The 8,866-nt window shown below is 52.6% G+C and overlaps 25 non-coding genes and 13 pseudogenes across 25 annotated transcripts; all 38 read right to left on the reverse strand.

Moving 5' to 3' along the window:
• Positions 1-73: 73 nt before the first annotated feature.
• On the reverse strand, positions 74-192 carry LOC143950811 (5S ribosomal RNA). The gene has a single exon (XR_013266143.1). It is a non-coding gene; the product is annotated as a 5S ribosomal RNA (ribosomal RNA).
• Positions 193-301: 109 nt separating this feature from the next.
• On the reverse strand, positions 302-420 carry LOC143946262 (5S ribosomal RNA). The gene has a single exon (XR_013265194.1). It is a non-coding gene; the product is annotated as a 5S ribosomal RNA (ribosomal RNA).
• Positions 421-529: 109 nt separating this feature from the next.
• On the reverse strand, positions 530-648 carry LOC143944671 (5S ribosomal RNA; annotated as a pseudogene).
• A 109-nt stretch (positions 649-757) lies between these two features.
• LOC143950707 (5S ribosomal RNA) lies at positions 758-876 on the reverse strand. Its single transcript, XR_013266050.1, has one exon. It is a non-coding gene; the product is annotated as a 5S ribosomal RNA (ribosomal RNA).
• Positions 877-985: 109 nt separating this feature from the next.
• On the reverse strand, positions 986-1,104 carry LOC143951494 (5S ribosomal RNA). Its single transcript, XR_013266761.1, has one exon. It is a non-coding gene; the product is annotated as a 5S ribosomal RNA (ribosomal RNA).
• A 109-nt stretch (positions 1,105-1,213) lies between these two features.
• On the reverse strand, positions 1,214-1,332 carry LOC143950610 (5S ribosomal RNA). Its single transcript, XR_013265961.1, has one exon. It is a non-coding gene; the product is annotated as a 5S ribosomal RNA (ribosomal RNA).
• A 109-nt stretch (positions 1,333-1,441) lies between these two features.
• LOC143951746 (5S ribosomal RNA) lies at positions 1,442-1,560 on the reverse strand. The gene has a single exon (XR_013266989.1). It is a non-coding gene; the product is annotated as a 5S ribosomal RNA (ribosomal RNA).
• Positions 1,561-1,669: 109 nt separating this feature from the next.
• On the reverse strand, positions 1,670-1,788 carry LOC143944662 (5S ribosomal RNA; annotated as a pseudogene).
• Positions 1,789-1,897: 109 nt separating this feature from the next.
• LOC143952874 (5S ribosomal RNA) lies at positions 1,898-2,016 on the reverse strand. The gene has a single exon (XR_013268009.1). It is a non-coding gene; the product is annotated as a 5S ribosomal RNA (ribosomal RNA).
• Positions 2,017-2,125: 109 nt separating this feature from the next.
• LOC143954953 (5S ribosomal RNA) lies at positions 2,126-2,244 on the reverse strand (annotated as a pseudogene).
• A 109-nt stretch (positions 2,245-2,353) lies between these two features.
• LOC143949932 (5S ribosomal RNA) lies at positions 2,354-2,472 on the reverse strand. The gene has a single exon (XR_013265533.1). It is a non-coding gene; the product is annotated as a 5S ribosomal RNA (ribosomal RNA).
• A 109-nt stretch (positions 2,473-2,581) lies between these two features.
• LOC143943712 (5S ribosomal RNA) lies at positions 2,582-2,700 on the reverse strand. Its single transcript, XR_013264959.1, has one exon. It is a non-coding gene; the product is annotated as a 5S ribosomal RNA (ribosomal RNA).
• A 109-nt stretch (positions 2,701-2,809) lies between these two features.
• Positions 2,810-2,928, reverse strand: LOC143943451 (5S ribosomal RNA; annotated as a pseudogene).
• Positions 2,929-3,037: 109 nt separating this feature from the next.
• LOC143954529 (5S ribosomal RNA) lies at positions 3,038-3,156 on the reverse strand. The gene has a single exon (XR_013269512.1). It is a non-coding gene; the product is annotated as a 5S ribosomal RNA (ribosomal RNA).
• A 109-nt stretch (positions 3,157-3,265) lies between these two features.
• Positions 3,266-3,384, reverse strand: LOC143951219 (5S ribosomal RNA). The gene has a single exon (XR_013266511.1). It is a non-coding gene; the product is annotated as a 5S ribosomal RNA (ribosomal RNA).
• A 109-nt stretch (positions 3,385-3,493) lies between these two features.
• LOC143949945 (5S ribosomal RNA) lies at positions 3,494-3,612 on the reverse strand. Its single transcript, XR_013265534.1, has one exon. It is a non-coding gene; the product is annotated as a 5S ribosomal RNA (ribosomal RNA).
• A 109-nt stretch (positions 3,613-3,721) lies between these two features.
• LOC143951677 (5S ribosomal RNA) lies at positions 3,722-3,840 on the reverse strand. The gene has a single exon (XR_013266927.1). It is a non-coding gene; the product is annotated as a 5S ribosomal RNA (ribosomal RNA).
• A 109-nt stretch (positions 3,841-3,949) lies between these two features.
• LOC143951472 (5S ribosomal RNA) lies at positions 3,950-4,068 on the reverse strand. Its single transcript, XR_013266741.1, has one exon. It is a non-coding gene; the product is annotated as a 5S ribosomal RNA (ribosomal RNA).
• Positions 4,069-4,177: 109 nt separating this feature from the next.
• LOC143954365 (5S ribosomal RNA) lies at positions 4,178-4,296 on the reverse strand. Its single transcript, XR_013269363.1, has one exon. It is a non-coding gene; the product is annotated as a 5S ribosomal RNA (ribosomal RNA).
• A 109-nt stretch (positions 4,297-4,405) lies between these two features.
• LOC143946827 (5S ribosomal RNA) lies at positions 4,406-4,524 on the reverse strand. Its single transcript, XR_013265247.1, has one exon. It is a non-coding gene; the product is annotated as a 5S ribosomal RNA (ribosomal RNA).
• Positions 4,525-4,633: 109 nt separating this feature from the next.
• LOC143943953 (5S ribosomal RNA) lies at positions 4,634-4,752 on the reverse strand (annotated as a pseudogene).
• A 109-nt stretch (positions 4,753-4,861) lies between these two features.
• LOC143952778 (5S ribosomal RNA) lies at positions 4,862-4,980 on the reverse strand. The gene has a single exon (XR_013267922.1). It is a non-coding gene; the product is annotated as a 5S ribosomal RNA (ribosomal RNA).
• A 109-nt stretch (positions 4,981-5,089) lies between these two features.
• Positions 5,090-5,208, reverse strand: LOC143952790 (5S ribosomal RNA). Its single transcript, XR_013267933.1, has one exon. It is a non-coding gene; the product is annotated as a 5S ribosomal RNA (ribosomal RNA).
• A 107-nt stretch (positions 5,209-5,315) lies between these two features.
• LOC143951588 (5S ribosomal RNA) lies at positions 5,316-5,434 on the reverse strand. Its single transcript, XR_013266846.1, has one exon. It is a non-coding gene; the product is annotated as a 5S ribosomal RNA (ribosomal RNA).
• A 109-nt stretch (positions 5,435-5,543) lies between these two features.
• On the reverse strand, positions 5,544-5,662 carry LOC143946839 (5S ribosomal RNA). Its single transcript, XR_013265248.1, has one exon. It is a non-coding gene; the product is annotated as a 5S ribosomal RNA (ribosomal RNA).
• A 109-nt stretch (positions 5,663-5,771) lies between these two features.
• On the reverse strand, positions 5,772-5,890 carry LOC143945862 (5S ribosomal RNA; annotated as a pseudogene).
• Positions 5,891-5,999: 109 nt separating this feature from the next.
• Positions 6,000-6,118, reverse strand: LOC143954334 (5S ribosomal RNA). The gene has a single exon (XR_013269335.1). It is a non-coding gene; the product is annotated as a 5S ribosomal RNA (ribosomal RNA).
• A 109-nt stretch (positions 6,119-6,227) lies between these two features.
• On the reverse strand, positions 6,228-6,346 carry LOC143945351 (5S ribosomal RNA; annotated as a pseudogene).
• Positions 6,347-6,456: 110 nt separating this feature from the next.
• On the reverse strand, positions 6,457-6,575 carry LOC143945420 (5S ribosomal RNA; annotated as a pseudogene).
• A 109-nt stretch (positions 6,576-6,684) lies between these two features.
• LOC143944885 (5S ribosomal RNA) lies at positions 6,685-6,803 on the reverse strand (annotated as a pseudogene).
• Positions 6,804-6,912: 109 nt separating this feature from the next.
• Positions 6,913-7,022, reverse strand: LOC143947238 (5S ribosomal RNA; annotated as a pseudogene).
• Positions 7,023-7,131: 109 nt separating this feature from the next.
• Positions 7,132-7,250, reverse strand: LOC143952802 (5S ribosomal RNA). Its single transcript, XR_013267944.1, has one exon. It is a non-coding gene; the product is annotated as a 5S ribosomal RNA (ribosomal RNA).
• Positions 7,251-7,576: 326 nt separating this feature from the next.
• Positions 7,577-7,695, reverse strand: LOC143954066 (5S ribosomal RNA). Its single transcript, XR_013269091.1, has one exon. It is a non-coding gene; the product is annotated as a 5S ribosomal RNA (ribosomal RNA).
• A 110-nt stretch (positions 7,696-7,805) lies between these two features.
• Positions 7,806-7,924, reverse strand: LOC143945787 (5S ribosomal RNA; annotated as a pseudogene).
• Positions 7,925-8,033: 109 nt separating this feature from the next.
• On the reverse strand, positions 8,034-8,152 carry LOC143951320 (5S ribosomal RNA). Its single transcript, XR_013266603.1, has one exon. It is a non-coding gene; the product is annotated as a 5S ribosomal RNA (ribosomal RNA).
• A 109-nt stretch (positions 8,153-8,261) lies between these two features.
• Positions 8,262-8,380, reverse strand: LOC143947538 (5S ribosomal RNA). The gene has a single exon (XR_013265313.1). It is a non-coding gene; the product is annotated as a 5S ribosomal RNA (ribosomal RNA).
• A 109-nt stretch (positions 8,381-8,489) lies between these two features.
• Positions 8,490-8,608, reverse strand: LOC143946473 (5S ribosomal RNA; annotated as a pseudogene).
• A 109-nt stretch (positions 8,609-8,717) lies between these two features.
• Positions 8,718-8,836, reverse strand: LOC143955003 (5S ribosomal RNA; annotated as a pseudogene).
• Positions 8,837-8,866: the final 30 nt, after the last annotated feature.

An 8,866-nucleotide genomic window follows, 5' to 3' on the forward strand; every position in this document is an offset into this window, starting at 1 on the left:
CCAAGGTGGTCACCTCGGGGAATCGAGAGGAAAAATACAGCAGGTCGCCAAAGCCAACAACATGATGGAAAAAAGCCTACGGCACCTGGTATTCCCAGGCGGTCTCCCATCCAGGTACTAACCAGGCCCAACCCTGCTTAGCATCCGAGATCAGACGAGATCGAGCGCATTCAGGGTGATGTGGCTGTAGGCGATCTTGCACCCTACTTACAACTCTCTTGACAAAAGCCAAGGTGGTCACCTCGGGCAATCGAGAGGAAAAATACAGCAGGTCGCAAAAGCCAATAACATAATGGAAAAAAGCCTACGGCACCTGGTATTCCCAGGCGGTCTCCCATCCAGGTACTAACCAGGCCCGACCCTGCTTAGCATCCGAGATCAGACGAGATCGAGCGCATTCAGGGTGATGTGGCCATAGGCGATCTTGCACCCTACTTACAACTCTCTTGACAAAAGCCAAGGTGGTCACCTCGGGCAATCGAGAGGAAAAATACAGCAGGTCGCCAAAGCCAACAACATAATGGAAAAAAGCCTACGGCACCTGGCACTCCCAGGCGCTCTCCCATCCAGGTACTAACCAGGCCCGACCCTGATTAGCATCCGAGATCAGACGAGATCGAGCGCATTCAGGGTGATGTGGCCGTAGGCAATCTTGCACCCTACTTACAACTCTGTTGACAAAAGCCAAGGTGGTCACCTCGGGGAATCGAGAGGAAAAATACAGCAGGTCGCCAAAGCCAACAACATGATGGAAAAAAGCCTACGGCACCTGGTATTCCCAGGCGGTCTCCCATCCAGGTACTAACCAGGCCCAACCCTGCTTAGCATCCGAGATCAGACGAGATCGAGCGCATTCAGGTTGATGTGGCCGTAGGCGATCTTGTACCCTACTTACAACTCTCTTGACAAAAGCCAAGTTGGTCACCTCGGGGAATCGAGAGGAAAAATACAGCAGGTCGCCAAAGCCAACAACATGATGGAAAAAAGCCTACGGCACCTGGTATTCCCAGGCGGTCTCCCATCCAGGTACTAACCAGGCCCGACCCTGCTTAGCATCCGAGATCAGACGAGATCGAGCGCATTCAGGGTGATGTGGCTGTAGGCGATCGTGCACCCTACTTACAACTCTCTTGACAAAAGCCAAGGTGGTCACCTCGGGCAATCGAGAGGAAAAATACAGCAGGTCGCCAAAGCCAACAACATAATGGAAAAAAGCCTACGGCACCTGGTATTCCCAGGCGGTCTACCATCCAGGTACTAACCAGGCCCGACCCTGCTTAGCATCCGAGATCAGACGAGATCGAGCGCATTCAGGGTGATGTGGCCGTAGGCGATCTTGCACCCTACTTACAACTCTCTTGACAAAAGCCAAGGTGGTCAGCTCGGGCAATCGAGAGGAAAAATACAGCAGGTCGCCAAAGCCAACAACATAATGGAAAAAAGCCTACGGCACCTGGTATTCCCAGGGAGTCTCCCATCCAGGTACTAACCAGGCCCGACCCTGCTTAGCATCCGAGATCAGACGAGATCGAGCGCATTCAGGGTGATGTAGCCGTAGGCGATCTTGCTCCCTACTTACAACTCTCTTGACAAAAGCCAAGGTGGTCACCTCGGGCAATCGAGAGGAAAAATACAGCAGGTCGCCAAAACCAACAACATAATGGAAAAAAGCCTACGGCACCTGGCACTCCCAGGCGCTCTCCCATCCAGGTACTAACCAGGCCCGACCCTGCTTAGCATCCGAGATCAGACGAGATCGAGCGCATTCAGGGTGATGTGGCCGAAGGCAATCTTGCACCCTACTTACAACTCTGTTGACAAAAGCCAAGGTGGTCACCTCGGGCAATCGAGAGGAAAAATACAGCAGGTCGCCAAAGCCAACAACATGATGGAAAAAAGCCTACGGCACCTGGTATTCCCAGGCGGTCTCCCATCCAGGTACTAACCAGGCCCGACCCTGCTTAGCATGCGAGATCAGACAAGATCGAGCGCATTCAGGGTGATGTGGCCGTAGGCGATCTTGTACCCTACTTACAACTCTCTTGACAAAAGCCAAGGTGGTCACCTCGGGCAATCGAGAGGAAAAATACAGCAGGTCGCCAAAGCCAACAACATAATGGAAAAAAGCCTACGGCACCTGGTATTCCCAGGCGGTCTCCCATCCAGGTACTAACCAGGCCCGACCCTGCTTAGCATCGGAGATCAGACGAGATCGAGCGCATTCAGGGTGATGTGGCTGTAGGCGATCGTGCACCCTACTTACAACTCTCTTGACAAAAGCCAAGGTGGTCACCTCGGGCAATCGAGAAGAAAAATACAGCAGGTCGCCAAAGCCAATAACATAATGGAAAAAAGCCTACGGCACCTGGTATTCCCAGGCGGTCTCCCATCCAGGTACTAACCAAGCCCGACCCTGCTTAGCATCCGAGATCAGACGAGATCGAGCGCATTCAGGGTGATGTGGCCGTAGGCGATCTTGCACCCTACTTACAACTCTCTTGACAAAAGCCAAGGTGGTCACCTCGGGGAATCGAGAGGAAAAATACAGCAGGTCGCCAAAGCCAACAACATGATGGAAAAAAGCCTACGGCACCTGGTATTCCCAGGCGGTCTCCCATCCAGGTACTAACCAGGCCCAACCCTGCTTAGCATCCGAGATCAGACGAGATCGAGCGCATTCAGGGTGATGTGGCCATAGGCGATCTTGCACCCTACTTACAACTCTCTTGACAAAAGCCAAGGTGGTCACCTCGGGCAATCGAGAGGAAAAATACAGCAGGTCGCCAAAGCCAACAACATAATGGAAAAAAGCCTACGGCACCTGGTATTCCCAGGGAGTCTCCCATCCAGGTACTAACCAGGCCCGACCCTGCTTAGAATCCGAGATCAGACGAGATCGAGCGCATTCAGGGTGATGTAGCCGTAGGCGATCTTGCTCCCTACTTACAACTCTCTTGACAAAAGCCAAGGTGGTCACCTCGGGCAATCGAGAGGAAAAATACAGCAGGTAGCCAAAACCAACAACATAATGGAAAAAAGCCTACGGCACCTGGCACTCCCAGGCGCTCTCCCATCCAGGTACTAACCAGGCCCGACCCTGCTTAGCATCCGAGATCAGACGAGATCGAGCGCATTCAGGGTGATGTGGCCGTAGGCAATCTTGCACCCTACTTACAACTCTGTTGACAAAAGCCAAGGTGGTCACCTCGGGGAATCGAGAGGAAAAATACAGCAGGTAGCCAAAGCCAACAACATGATGGAAAAAAGCCTACGGCACCTGGTATTCCCAGGCGGTCTCCCATCCAGGTACTAACCAGGCCCGACCCTGCTTAGCATCCGAGATCAGACGAGATCGAGTGCATTCAGGGTGATGTGGCCATAGGCAATCTTGCACCCTACTTACATCTCTCTTGACAAAAGCCAAGGTGGTCACCTCGGGCAATCGAGAGGAAAAATACAGCAGGTCGCCAAAGCCAACAACATAATGGAAAAAAGCCTACGGCACCTGGTATTCCCAGGCGGTCTCCCATCCAGGTACTAACCAAGCCCGACCCTGCTTAGCATCCGAGATCAGACGAGATCGAGCGCATTCAGGGTGATGTGGCCGTAGGCGATCTTGCACCCTACTTACAACTCTCTTGACAAAAGCCAAGGTGGTCACCTCGGGGAATCGAGAGGAAAAATACAGCAGGTCGCCAAAGCCAACAACATGATGGAAAAAAGCCTACGGCACCTGGTATTCCCAGGCGGTCTCCCATCCAGGTACTAACCAGGCCCGACGCTGCTTAGCATCCGAGATCAGACGAGATCGAGCGCATTCAGGGTGATGTGGCCGTAGGCAATCTTGCACCCTACTTACATCTCTCTTGACAAAAGCCAAGGTGGTCACCTCGGGCAATCGAGAGGAAAAATACAGCAGGTCGCCAAAGCCAACAACATAATGGAAAAAAGCCTACGGCGCCTGGTATTCCCAGGCGGTCTCCCATCCAGGTACTAACCAAGCCCGACCCTGCTTAGCATCCGAGATCAGACGAGATCGAGCGCATTCAGGGTGATGTGGCCGTAGGCGATCTTGCACCCTACTTACAATTCTCTTGACAAAAGCCAAGGTGGTCACCTCGGGCAATCGAGAGGAAAAATACAGCAGGTCGCCAAAGCCAAGAACATAATGAAAAAAAACCTACGGCACCTGGTATTCCCAGGCGGTCACCCATCCAGGTACTAACCAGGCCCGACCCTGCTTAGCATCCGAGATTAGACGAGATCGAGCGCATTCAGGGTGATATGGCCGGAGGCGATCTTGCACCCTACTTACAACTCTCTTGACAAAAGCCAAGGTGGTCAACTCGGGCAATCGAGAGGAAGAATACAGCAGGTCGCCAAAACCAACAACATAATGGAAAAAAGCCTACGGCACCTGGTATTCCCAGGCGGTCTCCCATCCAGGTACTAACCAGGCCCGACCCTGCTTAGCATCCGAGATCAGAAGAGATCGAGCGCATTCAGGGTGATGTGGCCGTAGGCGATCTTGTACCCTACTTACAACTCTCTTGACAAAAGCCAAGGTGGTCACCTCGGGCAATGGAGAGGAAAAATACAGCAGGTCGCCAAAGCCAACAACATAATGGAAAAAAGCCTATGGCACCTGATATTCCCAGGCGGTCTCCCACCCAGGTACTAACCAGGCCCGAACCTGCTTAGCATCCGAGATCAGACGAGATCGAGCGCATTCAGGGTGATGTGGCCGTAGGCAATCTTGCACCCTACTTACAACTCTGTTGACAAAAGCCAAGGTGGTCACCTCGGGCAATCGAGAGGAAAAATACAGCAGGTCGCCAAAGCCAACAACATAATGGAAAAAAGCCTACGGCACCTGGTATTCCCAGGCGGTCTCCCATCCAGGTACTAACCAGGCCCGACCCTGCTTAGCATCCGAGATCAGACGAGATCGAGCGCATTCAGGGTGATGTGGCCGTAGGCGATCTTGCACCCTACTTACAACTCTCTTGACAAAAGCCAAGGTGGTCACCTCGGGCAATCGAGAGGAAAAATAAAGCAGGTCGCCAAAGCCAACAACATAATGGAAAAAAGCCTACGGCACCTGGTATTCCCAGGCGGTCTCCCATCCAGGTACTAACCAGGCCCGACCCTGCTTAGCATCCGAGATCAGACGAGATCGAGCGCATTCAGGGTGATGTGGCCGTAGGCGATCTTGCACCCTACTTACAACTCTCTTGACAAAAGCCAAGGTGGTCACCTCGGGCAAACGAGAGGAAAAATACAGCAGATCGCCAAAGCCAACAACATAATGGAAAAGCCTACGGCACCTAGTATTCCCAGGCGGTCTCCCAACCAGGTACTAACCAGGCCCGACCCTGCTTAGCATCCGAGATCAGACGAGATCGAGCGCATTCAGGGTGATGTGGCCGTAGGCAATCTTGCACCCTACTTACAACTCTGTTGACAAAAGCCAAGGTGGTCACCTCGGGGAATCGAGAGGAAAAATACAGCAGGTAGCCAAAGCCAACAACATGATGGAAAAAAGCCTACGGCACCTGGTATTCCCAGGCGGTCTCCCATCCAGGTACTAACCAGGCCCGACCCTGCTTAGCATCCGAGATCAGAAGAGATCGAGCGCATTCAGGGTGATGTGGCCGTAGGCGATCTTGTACCCTACTTACAACTCTCTTGACAAAAGCCAAGGTGGTCACCTCGGGCAATGGAGAGGAAAAATACAGCAGGTCGCCAAAGCCAACAACATAATGGAAAAAAGCCTATGGCACCTGATATTCCCAGGCGGTCTCCCATCCAGGTACTAACCAGGCCCGACCCTGCTTAGGATCCGAGATCAGAAAAGATCGAGTGCATTCAGGGTGATGTGGCCGTAGGCAATCTTGCACCCTACTTACAACTCTCTTGACAAAAGCCAAGGTGGTCACCTCGGGCAATCAAGAGGAAAAATAAAGCAGGTCGCCAAAGCCAACAACATAATGGAAAAAAGCCTACAGCACCTGGTATTCCCAGACGGTCTCCCATCCAGGTACTAACCAGGCCCGACCCTGCTTAGCATCCGAGATCAGACGAGATTGAGCGCATTCAGGGTGATGTGGCCGTAAGCGATCTTGCACCCTACTTACAACTCTCTTGACAAAAGCCAAGGTGGTCACCTCGGGCAATAGAGAGGAAAAATACAGCAGGTCGCCAAAGCCAACAACATAATGGAAAAAAACCTACGGCACCTGGTATTCCCAGGCGGTCACCCATCCAGGTACTAACCAGGCCCGACCCTGCTTAGCATCCGAGATTAGACAAGATCGAACGCATTCAGGGTGATGTGGCCGTAGGCGATCTTGCACCCTACTTACAAATCTCTTGACAAAAGCCAAGGTGGTCACCTCGGGCAATCGAGAGGAAGAATACAGCAGGTCGCCAAAACCAAAAAACATAATGGAAAAAAGCCTACGGCACCTGGTATTCCCAGGCGGTCTCCCATCCAGGTACTGACCAGGCCCGACCCTGCTAAACATCCGAGAGCAGATGAGATTGAGCGCATTCAGGGTGATGTGGCCGTAGGCGATCTTACACCCTACTTACAACTCTCTTCACAAAAGCCAAGGTGGTCACCTCGGGCAATCGAGAGGAAAAATACAGCAGGTCGCCAAAGCCAACAACATAATGGAAAAAATCCTACGGCACCTGTTATTCCCAGGCAGTCTCCCAACCAGGTACTAACCAGGCCCGACCCTGCTTAGCAGCCGAGATCAGACGAGATCGAGCGCATTCAGGGTGATGTGGCCGTAGGCGATCTTGCACCCTACTTACAACTTTCTTGACAAAAGCCAAGGTGGTCACCTCGGGCAATCGAGAGGAAAAATACAGCAGGTCGCCAAAGCCAACAACATAATGGAAAAAAGCCTACGGCACCTGGCATTCCCAGGCGGTCTCCCATCCAGGTACTAACCAGGCCCGACCCTGCTTAGCATCCGAGAGTCGAGCGCATTCAGGGTGATGTGGCCGTAGGCGGTCATGCACCCTACTTACAACTCTCTTGACAAAAGCCAAGGTGGTCACCTCGGGCAATCGAGAGGAAAAATACAGCAAGTCGCCAAAGCCAACAACATAATGGAAAAAAGCCTACGGCACCTGGTATTCCCAGGCGGTCTCCCATCCAGGTACTAACCAGGCCCGACCCTGCTTAGCATCCGAGATCAGACGAGATCGAGCGCATTCAGGGTGATGTGGCCGTAGGCGATCTTGCACCCTACTTACAACTCTCTTGACAAAAGCCAAGGTGGTCACCTCGGGCAATCGAGAGGAAAAATACAGCAGGTCGCCAAAGCCAACAACATAATGGAAAAAAGACTACGAAACCTAGTATTCCCAGGCGGTCTCCCATCCAGGCCCGACCCTGCTTAGCATCCGAGATCAGACGAGATCGAGCGCATTCAGGGTGATGTGGCCGTAGGCGATCTTGCAACTTACTTACAACTCTCTTGACAAAAGCCAAGGTGGTCACCTCGGGGAATTGAGAGGAAAAATACAGCCGGTCGCCAAAGCCAACAACATAATGGAAAAAAGCCTACGGCACCTGGTATTCCCAGGGGGTCTCCCATCCAGGTATTAACCAGGCCCGACCCTGCTTAGCATCCGAGATCAGACGAAATCGAGCGCATTCAGGGTGATGTGGCCATAGGCGATCTTGCACCCTACTTAAAAACTCTCTTGACAAAACCCAAGGTGGTAACCTCGGGCAATCGAGAGGAAAAATACAGCAGGTCGCCAAAGCCAACAACATAATGGAAAAAACCCTACGGCACCTGGTATTCCCAGGCGGTCTCCCATCCAGGTACTAACCAGGCCTGACCCTGCTTAGCATCTGAGATCAGACGAGATCGAGCGCATTCAGGGTGATGTGGCCGCAGGCGATCTTGCCACCTACTTACAACTCTCTTGACAAAAGCCAAGGTGGTCACCTCGAGCAATCGAGAGGAAAAATACAGCAGGTCGCCAAAGCCAACAACATAATGGAAAAAAGCCTACGGCACCTGGTATGCTCAGGCGGTCTCCCATCCAGGTACTAACCAGGCTCGACCCTGCTTAGCATCCGAGATCAGACGAGATCGAGTGCATTCAGGGTGATGTGGCCGTAGGCTATATTGCCCCCTACTTACAACTCTCTTGACAAAAGCCAAGGTGGTCACCTCGGGCAATCGAGAGGAAAAATACAGCAGGTCGCCAAAGCCAACAACATAATGGAAAAAAGCCTACGGCACCTGATATTCCCAGGCGGTCTCCCATCCAGGTACTAACCAGGCCCGACCCTGCTTAGCATCCGAGATCAGACGAGATCGAGCGCATTCAGGGTGATGTGGCCGTAGGCAATCTTGCACCCTACTTAAAACTCTCTTGACAAAAGCCAAGGTGGTCACCTCGGGCAATCGAGAGGAAAAATACAGCAGGTCGCCAAAGCCAACAACATAATGGAAAAAAGCCTACGGCACCTGGTATGCTCAGGCGGTCTCCCATCCAGGTACTAACCAGGCCCGACCCTGCTTAGCATCCAAGATCAGATGAGATTGAGCGCATTCAGGGTGATGTGGCCGTACCCGATCTTGCACCCTACTTACAACTCTCTTGACAAAAGCCAAGGTGGTCACCTCGAGCAATCGAGAGGAAAAATACAGCAGGTTGCCAAAGCCAACAACATAATGGAAAAAAGCCTACGGCACCTGGTATTCCCAGGCGGTCTCCCATCCAGGTACTAACCAGGCCTGACCCTGCTTAGCATCCGAGATCAGACGAGATCGAGCGAATTCAGGGTGATGTGGCCGTAGGTGGTCTTGCACCCTACTTACAACTCTCTTGA

The sequence above is a fragment of the Lithobates pipiens genome, unplaced genomic scaffold (assembly GCF_037356315.1).
Source record: "Lithobates pipiens isolate NorthernLeopardFrog02 unplaced genomic scaffold, aLitPip1_a1.2 Scaffold_30, whole genome shotgun sequence".
Lineage (NCBI taxonomy): Eukaryota > Metazoa > Chordata > Amphibia > Anura > Ranidae > Lithobates > Lithobates pipiens.